Raw genomic sequence first — 17,500 nt, forward strand, 5'->3', positions numbered from 1 at the left:
TTCTTCTTCTGTTGCAAGGCATGATATCGGTATCGAAACTCTACTCGGATCTGGAGAAAAGGGCCCTGCTTTCGAAAGTGAGGGGAGTCAAGCTATTCGAAGAACGGGAACAGGACTACTTTCGGATCGGAAAGTGAGATGTTCTTGCTTTGCTCTAGCGTGAGTCACAGGAATCCCTGCTCGTCATCAATCATTATCGGGATCTGGGCCTGAAATCACTGGTTTCGAATCGAATCTACTTCTTTGTCACAAGCTTCTACTGTACTGATTTAGGAACTACTTCTACACTTCGCCCTGCGTATGGTTTCGAATTGACTTCTTCTCCGGTTTTATAGGGCTATCGTTTTTAGAAGCTAAGTGAAGGTGCCGGATGGAAACTCACTCTTGACTCGCCATCTCCATATCATAGCTTGTGTTCTGCCGTGAGCAAAAGAGTTCTAGAAATGCATAGAGCAATGAAGTGACTCCGTAACAATAGATTCGTAATGAAGTGTTCCCCAATAGATTCGTATTTCTTCTAGCGCTCGTGATGTGAGATTCGTGATATGAGATTATATACGCTTTACCCGAGGCAGATAGACCCAAAGTCCAGAATGAATGATTGGAGAAAGCAAGGTCAAGTCAAGAAGCTAAGTCTAGTATTGCAAGGGAACAAGTCCGTATTGGCACGATTGCTAGCTGCGGTAGCAGAAGTAGATGTGCGCCTTTTTCTAGAATCGAAAGTGAAACATCGGTGTAAAAGATTGAGTGGGTTTCCATAGAAATAGTCAGGGGCGGAACTACCGCGAATGGTGAAACTATTGCATGCCAACTGGAGTTAGGGGTTCTAGAAGGAACGGCGGATAAAGCTTCCTCTAGTAGGCTTCTAGAGCGTCCGCCGGAAGGGAAAGAGGGTTACGTGCGCGTATTCATAGCTTATGTGCATATCCCTTTCTTTCTATTGGTACTAGTTCGCCGCTTTTGGTTGACAGTGAAGGCTTATTCCCTTGGGTCAAAGAGGGAGCTGCTTTGACTTATGGTCTAGTCTATCTGGTGGATTCCATTCCAAGGCCAAAACCGGCAGACTTACCAAAGGCAAACCTACGAAGAAGCACTTCCACTAGTGGCGAGCTTCTCTAGACAGAACTAGGGCTCAGCCTGCCGGGAGTCAAAACCGCTGACTTCGTTTTATTGAATAGCCAACCTCCATAGAAAGATTCGCAGAACTACCTCGATGGCTATCAACCACAAGATCAGTAGACGAAGACCCCAACTTCTCTCTTTCTGCTTTTGGACTGGCCTAAGCGCCTGCCTGTCTCTTCTCTTGGATATGCTTCTTTCGATGAGACCGCTCTGCTTTGATCGGGATCTTACTCCACTAATGGTTCTGTTTTCGTACCAACTGCCGGGCCTACGCTTTTCGAGTGTAGCCTATCTTATCTGAAGAGCGGCGGAGAAAAGGATACCCGCAGGGCTGGCTCGGGGGAAGAGATTGATACTGGTCTTTCGCTTCGGATCTGTCTAGAGTGTGATGTGGCCCTCTTCTCCAATCGACTACCTCAGTAAGTTAGACTAATACCAGATCTGGTAAATCTGATCCCCGCGGAAGCATGTTTGCTTGATCTCTATTTGACATCTACAAGGCACTAAAGCTTCAACCATAGCCGATCACTAGATTCAGAACTACAGCCGTAAAGGATTGAGCAGCACCATTGTAGGAATAGCTCGCTTTAATTGGCGAAGGTTCGTATACAACTAGCAAATTCTACTTCTACTTAATGTAATGCCCATGCTGGACTATTTGCTTTGCCGAGGATATCGATAGGATTTCTGATCGGATAGGAAAGGTAGCTTGTCTCGCCCGGGCCTGGTCCCCAATGAATCCGAAGATCTTAGCCGAGTTCTATTCTAGGCTCGAGACAGACAACTCTTTCTTATTGCTGGGTAGGGACTAGGGCTGCCAGGGTTTGAGCTATTTCAGGAAGGGCCATGCCTGTTTCAGAAGGCGATAAAGTTTACGCCGATCCATCTTCGAATGAAGAATTTAAACAAACGGGATGAGGAATACGCCTAGCGAATGAAGGACAAAACCAGGAAAGGAACCTACCCAACTCGATACGATTGAAGCACACTTCTTTTTTTTTTTTAAGTTGAGCCAGACTCAATTGCTTCTGTTCCTTCTGGGGCTGGCTTGGCTTCTTGAGTTTCCTAAAAGGCCTTCCTCGGATGCGATAGAGATAGATCGCTTTTCTTTTTAATAATTCTTTCCCCGCAAGCTCAACAGCGGAACCGGACCCTGGCCTCAATGGATCCGAATCTGGCCTGCCCGAAGGAATGGACTGTACGAATTGGTCACTTGGCTGAGACTACCATATTTGGAAACCTGGCCTAGATTAGAAGGATGCGAACAAGGCATAGTTCCGGCACTTTCTCTACTCCAATACCTGCTTCTTCGCCTGCCCAAAACTAATAGCTCTGTTGGAACGAGTGCTGGGATTCATCTTCCTCATCTTCATTCATCTACCTCGCGCCGGAGACCTTCACAAGCTCACTAGTATAGATCAGATCTATCTGGCCAAAGGATAAACTAGTAGCTATATGAAGACCTGCACCCGCCCCTGCTCTGAAATGTTTCCCGAGGAACTGCTTCCAGTATCGATAGAAGCTCGAGTGTTCACATGCATACCACTACTATCCAGCATCAACTGGACCTGCACCTAAAGAGAAAGAGAGGCGCAGAATCACTCAACTAGACTCACTCCCCAGAAAGCAAGGAAGCTCAAAACAACCCGCACAAGAATGCTTCCTACACTTCCAATTCGATGACAGTCTAGTCCTGGGAGAAGGCAAGGCATCTCATCGATTCGCAGCACTTTCAAATGCTGGTCCGCTTGACATATAGCACGAAAAGGAAATCCATAGTGAAGCCATATCTTCCGTGTGCGTTCTAGTATGGGTGACTCTTAGGAAAAGTAACAAGTGAAAGAAGCCCGCTAACCCACTCTTCTTTCCCCCTACCTACCCTTAGAAGGAAAGTAGGGGCCTCGGTTTCCTATGAGAAACCTACACCAGGAAAGATATTTGCCCCACCCCATTTTGATTAGGTACGACTTTATAGTTTATTACTCAACTCCCGAAAAATGGGGCGGAGTGCCTCACAGGCCGCCGGGTCCCTCAAATCCTCCCTTAGTTGCAAAAGGTTTTCAAGAGAATGCTCCTTTCCTTGGCTTCGCAAAATAGTGGAAAAAAGCTTTTCCCGCTTGTTATCCTCGCGATCAGATTCTTTTTGTAAAATCATCAAGGGCATTCTTTGCCTAAAATGTTCACAACACATACTATAAAAACGGTGGTTTTCCTCTATAATTTGAGACTCAATGCCTCGCTTTTTCTCCTTGGTTTCTATTCCTGAAATAAGATCCCCCCACTCTTGGGCTTTTCGTTTTTTTCGGCAATCCTCCAACTTTTGATCCATATCCTCTACATATGGATGTGGATGCCTTTTTAAGGAACCCTCCCCCCGAGTCGGATTTGTCTCAGGAAGTGGGGCCGGTTCCACCGCCACCGGTGGCGTGTTGTCATGGGGATGATCACCCCCTTCTGGCGAAGGGCCAGTGGTTGGGCTCAACCGTTCGCCCTCCGTAGGGCTGAGTGGCGGATCTATAAAATCTGGGGCGGACCGAACCTCCATTTCGAATTCAAAATCTAAAGGAGCCTTTCCTTTGCGCCCCTCTTGGGTGGATCCCTCCCCCGCTTCCATTAGAAGCGGTTTTTGCCCCCCCACCTTTGAAGGCAGTTTATCGGAAGAACCCCAACTTTCTCCTTGGGTCATCCCCAGAGTAGCACTCTGCTCCCATAGGAGCTGGAATAGAAAACTGAGCCACATTACGAGTGCGCCAATGAGAGCCTTCCGGAGCGCCAGAAAGAGTTCCGCGAGATCAAAAAAGCAAAAATACCATTGCAACCAACACGAGGCAGGAAGCAGAAGCATCAAAAAAAATTTACGATTCATGACAATCCAATTTTTGAAGCGAAAAAACTTCTTCTTCCACTTAGGAGAGGCGGCAGAGTAGGTGCGAATACCCAGAAGGGTACTCGCTCCTCGTGCTCCCGCTCTCGGCCCGTTGATTGCTGTTCTTTTTTGCCTCACAGTTTTCGTGATCGAATTACGAAATAGATATACGAGCAGCCGTAAAGGATCATTCGCTGGGATGGTAAAAGTGAATCTTTTATGGGACGGGATCGTGGAATCCACTAAGTATGCAATCGGTATTTGTGATCGATCAGCTTCCAGTATGACCGATGACTTTCTATCTGGATGAAGAATAACCACACAATCAGGTTGTCGGTTCAACCCAAAATAGATTTTATTGTTTCTTGAACGGAATTTCTTAGGATTAGCATAAGAATTGGTAAAAAAAGCCCCGATCTTCCATTGAGAATCATTGATACAGCTCCACATTTTTGCCATTATCGAATATATAAATAAATTCTTCGTCTTTAAAAAGAAGGAACGGCTTTTTTGACAAATGAGATATCCTACAAAATCAAGAGCGTTTCGTAAACAAATCAGTGTCTTGTCTGAATCGAGAATAGCAATTCCATTTCTGAAACAACGGATATATACTTTTAAATGGTGAGCAGCTACCCGACGGCCGAGATGTGCATTCGTACAAAGTAATTTAGTACAGACAGTTGAAAGGATTGTCATTTCTGGTTTTCGTTTCCGGAGATACAGGTGGTAAGTTAGAAATGAAAATAGGTTAGCAGCTGATCTTCTAACCAAAAAGAGTAAACATCAAAGAAAGGTGATGACATAACCAGTAGTTCGAAAGCGCGAAAGTGGGAAGAACAAAGATAGAAAGGTTTCGCAGGTTCAGATTTGGATGCACTGAACACTTTTAAAGATCTTGTTTTAGCGGATCCGCTATTCCCGCTCCACTCTCTCAGAAACCAAGTCAATTTAGACAGACGCCTCATGATGTCCCGTTACCATTAGGGCCATCGATTCCAACAGAGGATAAGCGCGTTAGGCGCTGGACACATGCTCTAGTCTAGTTACTCACTGACCGATACTTTCTTTACTGCCGCTACTCGCTCACCTCCAACTATCTATCCATCCACCGGCATCCAATGGACTTGAAGCCGATCTTAAGCTACGGGCCTGGGTTGGAGCGACTTCTGCATTTCCATTTTACCGTGTTTTTTGTCCTCAAGCAGATTTTCTTAGTGAAATGGGAATCCGGATTTGGACTTCTTCCGTTTCCAGGTTGGCTTTCTTTCTAGCTATAAGTTGAGGGAAAAGCTGCCTGCTCTTGATCGATCTCATTCTCTTCTCTGTCTCTGGATTGCCGAGTTCGAGGAAAGGCGTATTCGTTCGAGTCAAGCTACACAAACGGAATGCTGCTACTGCTATTGGTCGTATCGGTATCGAATTCTCTGCAGTGGAGGAAATAGCCGAAGAAGAAGAACTCGCAGATGGGATGCGAAGTGAGGTGAATCTAGTGGCACAGGTTGACTTGTATGATATGAATCAGTAGTCAGGATTGGTACGAAACCAGGATCATACGCAGTAGATCATTTCTGTTGGGATCCGTCGTGTCGTGGTGAAGTAAGTGTGCCAGCTCGTGAAATGAACAGTCTCGAGTGTGTATCAGTTTCCCGGTTGCAGGCTGGATCGGAGAAAAAAACAAGATTCACTGAATTATGATACGCAAATAGTCTTTAGTGCAGGAATGCAGGTAGTACTTTTTTTCCAGCTAAGTGAGCAGCACTTGTTCTTCTCTTCGGACTCCGAGGCGGACTTCCGTACTTGATTTTTCTAAAGCTAGGCCATCTTCTGCTGCTTCATTTAGGAAACCCTACCTAAACCCTTCAAGCGGCGGAATATGGGATAGGTAAGCTATGATTCAAGAAACCTGCCAGTCCTGAAGCAAGGTAACTCATCTAGATCCAGATCTGGTTCATCACTGGCTATATTCTAACCGGCATGGCATCCTTTGTGGATCGAAACGGAAACTGATCACTGGTTCTATTCGAAATCATATACCCCTGCTGAGCCTGCCGCCTTACCCAAGACCAAGAAAGAGATCCGGAACATGAGAATAACCGGCACTTTCCCGGAGCATGCCTGCCTGCAAATCGAATCCTATCCTATGAAACAAGCTTCTACTATTCAAATCAAATCAAACACAGAAACCTCAGCCGGAGATGGCGAGTCAAGTATTGCACGCCGGTTGGAAGTCAAGCTATCTGGAATGCGGAGACCCCACCCGTAGCTGGTTCTAGATCCGGATAATCAATCACAAGATCATGCGGAGAATTTAACAGAACAGCTGGCATGCGCACTCAACTACTTACAAATGCCCGTGTTTTTCGTCATCACTAGGATGGCAAACCAACCAGAAAATGGATTTGAACCAGTGCAGCTCGCCATGGGACAAAAGTACGCAACCCAATGGCACCCTCGAAACGAGTACGAAGATAAGAAAACTTGCTCTCGCCAAGTGGCAAAAGAAGGCCAGTTACCATTCCATTACCAGATCTATGCCCAGCCCTGGCCCTGAAACCAGACGACAAGAGCTTGACTCCGTTCTTCGTGTACCCTTCCTTCTGTTCTTCGTGTAGCTGCACTCCACTCACAGTTGGTTGACAATTCGGATTTTATCACTCGATCCAGTGAATTGAGACTTATCCGACATGGGGAAATGAGAGGTCGAAAGCGAGAAAGTCGATGATAACCCGATTCCCTTCGAAACTCTAATGCTGTTACTGGAACTTCTAGTACTAGAAGTGAGCGTTAAACCTTTCCTGGCGAGTCAATACAGCTCAGCTAAAATAGCAAGGAACATGGCGGGCACCAATACCATGCAAATTAGACACCAGAAGTAGTGGAGAAGGAACCATGCGGAAGTGGGAATAGGCCCACCCGAGAGAGATATGAACAATGCCATTCCAGCGCCGAACTGACCTGGCAAGACAAGGCTCAAGTGCAAACTTCCGCTTCCGTTTCTTTCATAGAGATGGAAAAGTGGACTGGCACTATTTCCTGGCCTGGCAGCGGGTGGATTCTAGAAATATCTAGATAAGCATTCGAAAATGGCCCTTCTTTACTTTACTTTAAACAAGCCTCCGTAGAAATCTTTCCATTCTCCCTAGTCTAGGACCCGGGATGAGGACTCGTATTCCTATTTCTTTCTTTGGATTTGATCGAGGGCTCAAGTGGCAGCGCAGATGTTGTTGACATTGGAGAGACCTCGTATGCAATTTATTCTCTGCTCTGCGAGATTTTGGTAGCATTTTTGGGTACTGTACTTACATCAATAAAGTGCGCTCACTTCTTTGCACTTTGACTGACAGGTACACCATGGTTTTGGCTGACAATGTGGATGGCGGAGACGATCTTGATCTTATTGTTACTACTATGAACGGCAACGTCTTTAGCTTTTCCACTCCCTCACCACACCATCCACTCAAGGTAGGCAATGCGTTTTTGTAGTCATGTCTTCATTTTGTTTCACAGTATTTAAACTTAAGTCGGATAGATCTTTTGGTGAACCCATTGCAACTTCTGCTTAAAGCTGGCTTGATACTTCAGACTTACATATCTCCTTTGATCTTTTTATTCTTTTGATGTTTAAACATAGAGGTGAGCATGAAAACGAGATAACCATATCATTCCAATTTGATGGTAGGAATGGAGATCATCAAACCAAGGAAGGAATAATGCTGCATATCGGTACAACCGTGAAGGTTTTTATGTTAAGCATGATTCCAGGACCTTCCGTGACGAAGAGGGCAAGCATTTCTGGGTAGAGTTTGAGATTGTTGACAAGTACAGGCTTCCCTATGGGAATCAAGCTCCTTATAATGTGACGGTATATTCTGTCATCCTAAATTTTAGCCTGATGGAAAATATTTTTACTAACTTCCAACTACCTTTGTTTTACTGTTGGATTTCAGGTAACTTTACTTGTCCCTGGGAATTACCAGGGAGATAGGCGCATTGTGGTCAGTGAGATCTATCATCAACCAGGAAAGCAACGGATGAAGCTTCCCACTATTCGTGTTAGAACGACAGGAACTGTGCTCGTGGAGATGGTTGAAAAAAATGGGTTTTATTTATCCGAAAAGTTTTCACTTACAAGAGCCCACCGCTTTAGAAGTGCTTTCCTCTCTCTTTCTTTCGTACAAGTAGATCGTTTCTGTTGGGATGAGATCTGTAGTCTAAGAATCGGTTCATAGGAAAGCACGCCTTGCAGTTGGCATCGGTAGAAGATTTCCGTCTTGTCCCTCGGAGTGGAGCTAGACTCACTTCCTTTGTTCGTAACATTATACGTTACTCACTGAGGAAGAAGGGAGTAAAGTATCTACACTCGTATCGGATCTGGAGATCTGCCCCGGGATGGAAAGGTATCGATCGACCAAGAACTTGTCGAATTTCTTTGACCTCGGAGCCCGTACAAGCTCTTCTTCCACAACCATATGTGACCTCCCCGAGTTTCGAACCCCTCGCCCTCTAAATGTGGATCTCCTCCTCCTCGTTGTTGCCGTGGAGAAAGACCGTATTCACGTCTAGTTGAAATAGATGCAAGTCCTCGGCCGCTACTATACTATACTATACTATACTATGGTAATATAAATTAGTCTCTCTATCCTTTACCAAAGCATGGTGCGTCTCTCCCCATCCCCAAGTGTTCCTATAGAAAATCCCTCCCGCCCCCATGGGGGGGATTTCCTATGGGAGTGGGGATCTATCTCTTTAGCTCACCTCACACTGAATTCCAGGGAAAGATTGGACATCCTCGGATTACTAAGATGAATGAACTCTACTCTCGTATCGTCTCTACTCGGATCTATCTGGAGAATGGCATGGCCTGTACAGTTGCGAAAAAGCCCACATCTGTCCCGAAGGGTCATTATTGACCAGGAATTCCGAATAAAGAGATTATTATTCCCATGGCGACACTAATTAGTTTAGTCCAATGAAAGAATGCTATTATCCAGGTGACGACACCGCTCTATTGGCGATACGTTCTTCTTTCGAACCAAACCAGTGAACTACAACCTATGAACTTACCATTCTGTGGAAATGAAATGAAATACAGCTAACACTTTCTTCTGATCTTCGGGCAGTCCAATCTCATCAAGAGTAGACAATCATATCAACTCCGATATTACACACTTAAAATGCTTCTCCCAAGCCCAAGTCAACCCCAACAATTCCAAGAAAGCGTATCTCCTATCCGGGACAAGCCTTGCTTTGGGAATATAGAGGAGTTCACACCCAGTCCAGACTTCACTGTATCTTTCGTTTTAGGCCAGTCCAATGATACGATACGAGTGCCTAAGGCATTCCACGGTTCCTACTGGAAGTCAAGTACCCCTCGCTAATCCAATGAGGAACTACCGGTTATATTCGTCTTTCTATTCGTCAATATGCTCGTAACATTAGTCGTTACTCGCTCGTTAGTAGTTACTCATGAATTATACGTGACTCGTTCATTATACGTTCCTCATTCATTAGTCGTGACTCATTTGTTCCGAATATCAAGAAAGCATTCATGGCCTAAGGAGCATATTCTTTTGACAACGGTTTCCCTCACCTCCTCTGAACATACACTCTTATCACGGGCTTCAACAGACGGGATATGCTCGAAATCATACTTGCTTGCACGGATACAGACTTGCACTTGATGGACTAAACTAATAGGTGAGTTCTCTTCTAATCTAAAGGAAGAGTAACGAATTGGGTATTCTCAAGTATGGAAACTGCTAGGCTAGGCAATTCTAAAGTACCTGTCAACGGGCACATACCTCTTGACGGCTTGGGGATTCAAACTTAAGTTCCCCATGGTTTTAACTGAATGGCGATTCGTAAGTCCCCTATTCTCAACTATGGAATATGAGATGTTTGCATATCACGTTTAAAAAACTATGAATTTTACTCAGTAAACTCCCCAGGCACTTTGCTAGCAGATGTTTCAGTACAGCAAGGAACCTGAGAAGAGACCCGAGGAACCCTGTAGGTAGATAGTTTTCAAGTGCTCTAGTCCTGAACAAAACAACAAGATGCGCGGTCCCCGATTGGGAATATTGATATCATTGCCTGCAGGTGGGATCTGTTGCAGTATTCAATGAATAAGTATCAATCTCTTCTCTGCGGTTCTGGGGAAGCGGTTGTATGTCTGGGTCCTGGGCCAAGTAGATTGATCGTTTGTTTGATATTCCCGCTGGAATATTTTCCAAGAAGGAATCCGGGGATGTCCATGATTCGAGTGATATTGGCGCTCCACTTTCATATGGGATCTCTTTCGTATTGGATGTGGATGGGTCTAGAGAATGGCATGGCCTGTACTTGTTGTGAGGAAGCCCACCTGTTGCGAAGAATAGGATCCATCCCGTTGCCAAAGAAGAGGTTGCTTGTCAAAGAAGAGGCTGGTATCGGCTTTCCCTAGTGCTCCCTGGCAATATTTCCACAAGATGCCCGTATACAGATTTGAAAGAATTTCATGAATGAGATCATTTCTGTTGCGAGGAATGCCATTGGCAGTCAACTCTTGACTCGTATCTTGAGAATGGACGCTGGCCTAAACCCCTCTTTGGAGTAGGCCTACCTTTCTAATCTAACAAGTGAATACTAAATACTTACTAAACTAAACTAAACAAAGTAGTAGATTTCTTCCGTCACAGCTCTGCAGCTGTCCCTCACCAATGTCAAAGATAGGCCACGGATTACATTCAAGGGATATCTTGCTAGGAGAAGTCTGTACAAGCTTGTTAGCCAGATCGAGATGTGGTTCTGTTGGGAATCCAATCTCCTGTCCGAGGAATAGAATCTCTTGCGAGGAATGGCTAGCTCGATCCATCTTGTGGAATACCCCAAGTATCATATCATAGTCATAGCATTGGAGCTCGTATCGTATCGGAACACTTGTATCTCGTATCAACGGAGTCAAGCATCTAATCTTCTACTCTAGAGATTGGGCCTGTACGAAGATCTTTCTTTTTGCGGGCTAAAGATCACTCTTGTCCCTCCAGTGAAGTGGTAGTTTTCTTGCTTTGCTTATAGAACAGAACTGAGTCTCTTATGTTCGTAACATACATTAAGTGTTACTCACTCCATTGGCATCTACAAGTGGTGCTTACGAGAGAGGCCTGCCTAGACCGAGATAGGAATCATCAGTGGATACGAGCGAGAAGAAAGAAATCTATCTGTCCAGCTTTGGCAGTAGGGAATCATACCAATTCGTCTTTATACTCATTCGTTATACGTGATTCGTTCAACACAGTCTAGTCGATCTGTCTTGTCCCTCGCAACTTGACAGTGGAAACAGAAGCATGAGTGAATCCGTACTGTACTATACTATACTATACTATTCGAACACATCTCTTCACCCAGTGCCATGCCACAGTGAGTGGAGCTAAGGATGAATGCATGGGATCCGTGTTCTAAGTGTTGTCTTAAGTGTTCTAAGTTCAGTTGTATCTTTTTCTTGTAAGTTTCCGAATATTCTAAAAAATATTGGAATGCCTCTGTCTTGTCCTTTGAGAAGTGAGTGGAGGGTAGGATCCCGCCTTCTTATATTCGTCACGTTACAACTCTTATCCTTCGATTTCGCAACGAAGGAACTCTGGCTTGGTATGGTAGGAGGATGGATATGCTTTGTAGCAGAATCAGATGCTGGCTTTATATTCTCTTTTCTATTCTTTTCAAGCGAGAAACGACTAATTCATGAGGAACTCCCGGTTATATTCTATTCATTATACTTGCCTTGGTTGTTCCGAATCTAGGGACGAGCAGGGATTAGTATAGTATAGAAGTGACTCATGAATTACAACTCTTATCCTTGATTATTATATTATAGTGTGGAAGACGAAGATCTTAAAGAAGAAAAGATGGAGTGCCATGCCACTAAAAGAAACCTAGGTGGGGAAACCGGTTATATTCGTAACAACTCATTGGCTTTTTCAGAGAGAAGTAGCCGCTCCGTCGTCTATTCTATATAGTGCTGCAAGCTGAGAACAAAGTAGCTCTCGCCTAGCAAACTAGATTCGTAACATTGCCTACGAACTCATATCTGCTCCGCATGAAGAAAATCATATCTAAGGATAGAATTCATCAAGCCATAAAATCATAAATCATAGAGAAATGTTCTTCTATCTGCGCCAATGTTGATAAGTGCAGTTCCTCAAAATAAAAACAAGAAAATGGGAGTTCCTCCTATCTGTTCCGCTCAATCAGTGACAGTGGATAGATTCAGAAAAATATCTCGAATTCACTTACATAGAATAGAAACATACTCGTCACATTCGATAGAATTCATCGAAAACATACTCGTCATATGCTCGTCACGGAACTATTTTAGTGACTCGCTCATTACTTAAAAAATATGTCATTCCTTCTATTTTGGGTTTCTTGATTGATAGAAGTTCCGGCACATCTCCGAAAAGATTGGGGGCCCAAAGTGCACCACAGTAGCGCCATCCAAAGGAGGGCCGTGGAGCCGGTAACCTGGCCAGTTTACGAGATGTGATACAGGATCACCTCTGTCATTTCTAGATTCCAATGAGTAACTCCTAACGAGCGAGTAACGACTAATGTTACGAGCATATTGAGGAATCTATTAATCGTTTCATTCATTTAGAATATAAATTGCAAAAACTTGTATTTAGCTCATCCAGAAAAATATTCATAGAACATGTGAAGCAAGGAGACAATCATTTCTTTGGCTAGCAGCAACGATCAAATTAGATTCGTCTTTATGCTTTACACGGAAGTGAGTTGCATCTAAGTTAAGTGACTCGCTCGAGTTTATCATTGATTAAGGGAACAAGCAATCCTCGCTAATCGACTAATACCTAGCGAACCAACCACCTACTCTACTTTTGTATCGGGTGCCCAATATTTGAAAGGCCACTCTACCTCTATGATCAATCAATCCTTCCGAGTACGGGTTGTTGTTGCTTTGCTTATGAAATAACATAATGCCCGCCATCAGGAGGAATCGCTGGCTCGATATCACTCTGAAAGGTGGAATCTCATAGTGAGTTGAGTCAAGTTGTGCCAACCAATAGCCCTGAACAGTGCCAGTAGCTCCTATCTCGTTCCAGTAGTCCTATCTCTAGTGATGCTTTCCCCCCCCGGGCAGAAAGAAGACAGTCAAATCAAGGAAAAAGTACTTTAAAGTATTCGATTCTATTAGCACGCTCCTTCATACCCAACTTGGCCTGCTAAGTAAGATATCATGATTGGAGGGATTTCCAGACATTAGTCATGCTTACAACCAATCCGTATCCCCTTGGTGCCAGCACGGGTTCCTTCATTGTAGGAAAGAGAGATGTAGGGAGATCGCCGTTCCAGGTCCTCCTATCAAACAAAGAAAGGGAACTACCTCCAACTATGGTTACTACTGTAAAGGAGCCGGTTCTAGAAATTGAGAACATAAGTGATCCTTTTATCGGGATGCGCTAGACGAGAAATAGCACTAGTAAAGTGAAGCAAGTAGTTGAAAGCGTTGGCGCGAAGCGTTGTTCGAAGATGCATTTTCTATAATTATAATGGAGCAAAAAGCTAGAAAGGGATCATCCGAGAGCCATATGTGAATGTATGGTGCGCTGGGCCAGCGAAGCCATAGAAACTCTCTCTCAAAGCAGTAAGCGAGCTTCGCCATCACTCTATTAGATAGGCCGTGCGTGGGGTAAGAGATCTCTCTCAGCCGTTCCGTTCCCTGGGCCTCAAGGTGCGGAGCCTGTATATACGTAATTAGATCGATCTATGAACAAAGGAAAGAGTCAGTCCGGTAAATCTCATATTGGCGTACTATCTAGAGGGATTCGAGATGTGAAAATAGGAGTGGTTGAAGCATCGAAAGGTGTCTCCGTTTTTATTACTTGGTTGGGTGCCAGTCTGTCTGCTTTTTTTTAGTCGAACTCTCGCATCAAAGGGGTATGGGCAATCGCCGCTATCCGTGGACATGACTTGGGAAGTCTTTAGTTGCCACAGGTACGGGTCCGTTCGAGGCAGACTGAGAAGCGGTCTCTTAACAGATAGATCCGGAGATTTTGGAGAAACACGGAATCCTCACTCTACAGCAATTCATGGAAATGGTGCCAGTGCCTGAGTACGGGTCGCGGAAAAAAAGTGCCAGAGTAATTTCGCGGGATTTCTATCGTATACATACAGTTGAGGTACTCCCGCCAATCTCGGGTCCTGCTTCTAGCAACCATAATAACTAGCCGTTTAGCACTATCGAACTATATGAGGATAACTTTTCTCAAAGAATAGCAATGAAATAGCGTAAGAGTGGTGCCTCACATTGGTTAAGTGGTCCGAATAGAGAAGTTCTAAGTGTGAATGGTATCGCCCTGTTTCTCACTCTGTTTTGTAAAGGTAACTGGTTCCACCATCGTTTCCGGGCAGTGATCTCCACTCTGAATAGTCCTCCCTCAAGTGAAACGTATGGTATGAAGAGAGCTAATATGGATTCGCAGAACGGGCTAGCACTATTCGAACACATCTCGATCACCAAGGTCACGTCACAATTCTAGATCTGGATAAGAACGGCAACCCTCTCGTAGAAAGAAACCCTCCAGAAAGGGATAGGTTCTATTCTCGCAACAGAAGAGATCCAATCAACCAAAGAACAAGTCAAGCCGCAGGGATGGATCAGCCTGACCCGGCACCCGATTCAGATCTGTATCTCGGGCTAGCATGAGCGCAATCCTCATCTATGCTTTTCTCTGTGATGCGGGGGGCTACCCATTTAAGGAAAGCTGGGCTGTAAAAGGGCAATTCAGTTCTTCACAACCGCTTTTAGGAGCAAACGATCCTTGCCTTAGTATACAAAAAGAGAGGAATGAATCATCTCGTATTTTCTTGTGGGATAACCTTCATCAGCTTTTATCTCCAGCTACACAGCCTCTCACTCTTGTCATTACATTGCGGCAGCATTGCAGTTCTGGCACTTGTTCAGCTCTTAGTGCATTCTCAGATGCCTCCTCATCCTGAGCTAGCCGTCACATTTTCTCGAAATCATGGCGACAGGAAGGGCTAAAAGAGACCTCATCTGGTCAAGAAGCAAGGGCAACATTTCAAAATCGAGTACTAAAATATATAGTATAGCAGTATCTGATCCTTGCTTGGGAGGAATTCCTAAGAAAAGAGAGTTCTCTCAGCCAGTGAGTTCCCTCTGCCAGACAAGCCAGTTCCTTCAGAGATGGAGAAGTAGCTCGGGCAGTAGAAAGCAGAGATGGAGAAGTAGCTCGGTCAGTGGAAAGTATCCGATTGATAGTCTCCTACCCTTGGGAAGACTTCCATAAATAGAGATAGATCCCTCCGATCCCTAAAGTAGAGGCACTCGTTTGAAGGAAGAGAAAGCCTTGGAACTACTCGTACCAAAGCCAGCCAGTACTTTTCTTGATCGCTTATCCTCGATCTTCCAGATAGAGTTCTGAGTGCTCATTTCTTATAGAATCGATTTCTAACCTTAGTTGATAGACAGAGAAAGCCCTGTGCTGTGTGTGCGTATCTTCCTACGAACTAGAGCGAAGCGGAGTAGCTTCTTTTTCCGCTTAAATCAAAGGATGGAATGTTGGACTATCAACCAACTGAGACTGCGCGAACTAGATAGCCGAACAGCTAAAGCAAGCAGTTACCAGACAAAGGCGAATGAAAGGAAACACAAACCGCAAGGTCAAGATGTTTTCTAGCGGCCGTCTAGCGCATCCGTTTTCTTGCTTGGATGAGTTCTGGAAGGGATAGAGGGATTAGGGATATTATCACTGAATTGAGATATGCATTCCATCCAGAAGTTTCATTTCCGCTTGAAGAAAGAGTGGGAACGTCGGATTAAGCTTCCAAAAGTGGGCTAATTGACCATATTTAATTTAGGAAGGAAGGCCTGTGCTCAAACTAGAGGTTTCTCCACTCCAATCAGGATAGCAAGATATCGATTATCCCGAGTGTATGTGACTTCCTGAATATCCATTCCATTGTTAGATGAATTAGCTGGGCTTTTGTTCGAGTCAAGCAGTGGGTTTGGATGAAGCGAATGTTGTTGCTGGCGGTGTGGTAGAGGTAGGATATTGTCCTTTATCCCCGGGAGATGATTGCGGATAGGTTCTTTCTTATTTATGCTCCTAAGTTAGCTATCGGCCTGTTCGCCCACATAAGCCTGAGACTCATCCACCTAGGAACCCGGAAATGCTTAGAGCAATAGCCAGCGAACTAATTTCACTTGCTGAGAGGATGAAAGGTGCCTCAACAATCCTCATGTCCAATATCTGCTGCCGAGAGAATCTCTGCGGCTCTATCTCGACCGTACAGAAGTAAGTTAGTTGCTTTTATTTTAGCAGAAAAGCGGCACGGCAGGTCGTGCCTGTCAGATTTGATTCGATCAGATAGGGAATCCCCACTTTTCCAAGACAACTACATTTCCATTTCCGTTACAGCGAGAAAAAAGATAGTGTGCCACCTTGAGTCAAGGTATATTCCTTCTTTTGCTTCTTTTTCAGAACGAAGGGCTCCATCCTTCTTTCTAATTCGGCCCCCGGGGCTATAATATGGCGAGGAGACAGCACTTTTTCAGATATGAACGAACCTTTACTCGTACCTCTAACAGAAATGTGGAGGAGTTGATTTCCGATCTTTAACCGGAAGACGAGTCAATAAGTCAACAAAAGGGGTTACTCCCACCTTAGAGCACCACTACATTTACTTACTACGCGCCTATCCCTATCACATTCATTTCTTTTACTTTCCTGTCTATCATTACAGACCGGGGCTTTACTTTCCTACAAGGATTCCAGATACTCTACATGGTCTCCGCATTCATTCCTGTCTGCGAATCTCTATTCCAACCTCTACTCTGGGATTCTCTTCTTGTGTGCTACTCTAGACATATTGACAAGCCTGGCACTACTTCTACCTTAGAAACAGGATGATGGTACACTTCCCTACAGGTCAGTTCGGCGCTGGAATGGTTGTTTCCTTTAGGCGCATCGTATACTTGACCGGCACATTCATCCTAGTAAGTTTAACGGATTGGAGGTAGTTCCCTTTCTTTGTGCGCGTATACCTTCCCGGGTAAGTAGTAAGCTTTAGGAAAGACAACCATTGGTTCATAGGGAGATTCGTGTCATAGGTGCGCCGGTTTCTGACGAGGTTTGTGATGTCTCCAGGCCAGGTCTAAGCATAGCATAGTGGGCTCCTAGCTTTTTTGGGTGTCTCTGTTCCAGAAAGGATATTGGATGGAGCAGGTTCCTTGCTTGATTGGAAATCTTGATATCTTGCCAGGTTCGGTAAGGTTGACGTTGGTGCTAGAGCAACAGCTCTATTATGGATTCTCGTACTCGTGATGTGTCTTTAGCAAGACCAGGGCGGCACTTCCATTGGTTTCAAGTCCATCCATTGCGGGTTCCTATCCTAGGTTTCCTTTTCTAATATTTCCATTCCAGTTTCTTAGCCCGGGTACCTATCCACCAACACCATTCGAGTAGAGTTGGGTAGAGCGTGCATCTAAAA

The 17,500-nt window shown here is 44.7% G+C and overlaps 1 protein-coding gene across 1 annotated transcript in view; it reads right to left on the reverse strand.

The window, feature by feature from the left end:
* Positions 1-3,012: 3,012 nt before the first annotated feature.
* Positions 3,013-17,500, reverse strand: part of LOC118475684 (ATP synthase subunit alpha, mitochondrial) — a 50,763-nt gene continuing 36,275 nt past the window's right edge. The window contains exon 1 of the mRNA XM_035963927.1: positions 3,013-17,500. This exon is cut by the window's right edge and continues 36,275 nt beyond it. The gene's annotated coding sequence lies outside the window, so the exon portion shown is untranslated.

Source organism: Zea mays, unplaced genomic scaffold (genome assembly GCF_902167145.1).
Source record: "Zea mays cultivar B73 unplaced genomic scaffold, Zm-B73-REFERENCE-NAM-5.0 scaffold_56, whole genome shotgun sequence".
Classification (NCBI taxonomy): Eukaryota; Viridiplantae; Streptophyta; class Magnoliopsida; order Poales; family Poaceae; genus Zea; species Zea mays.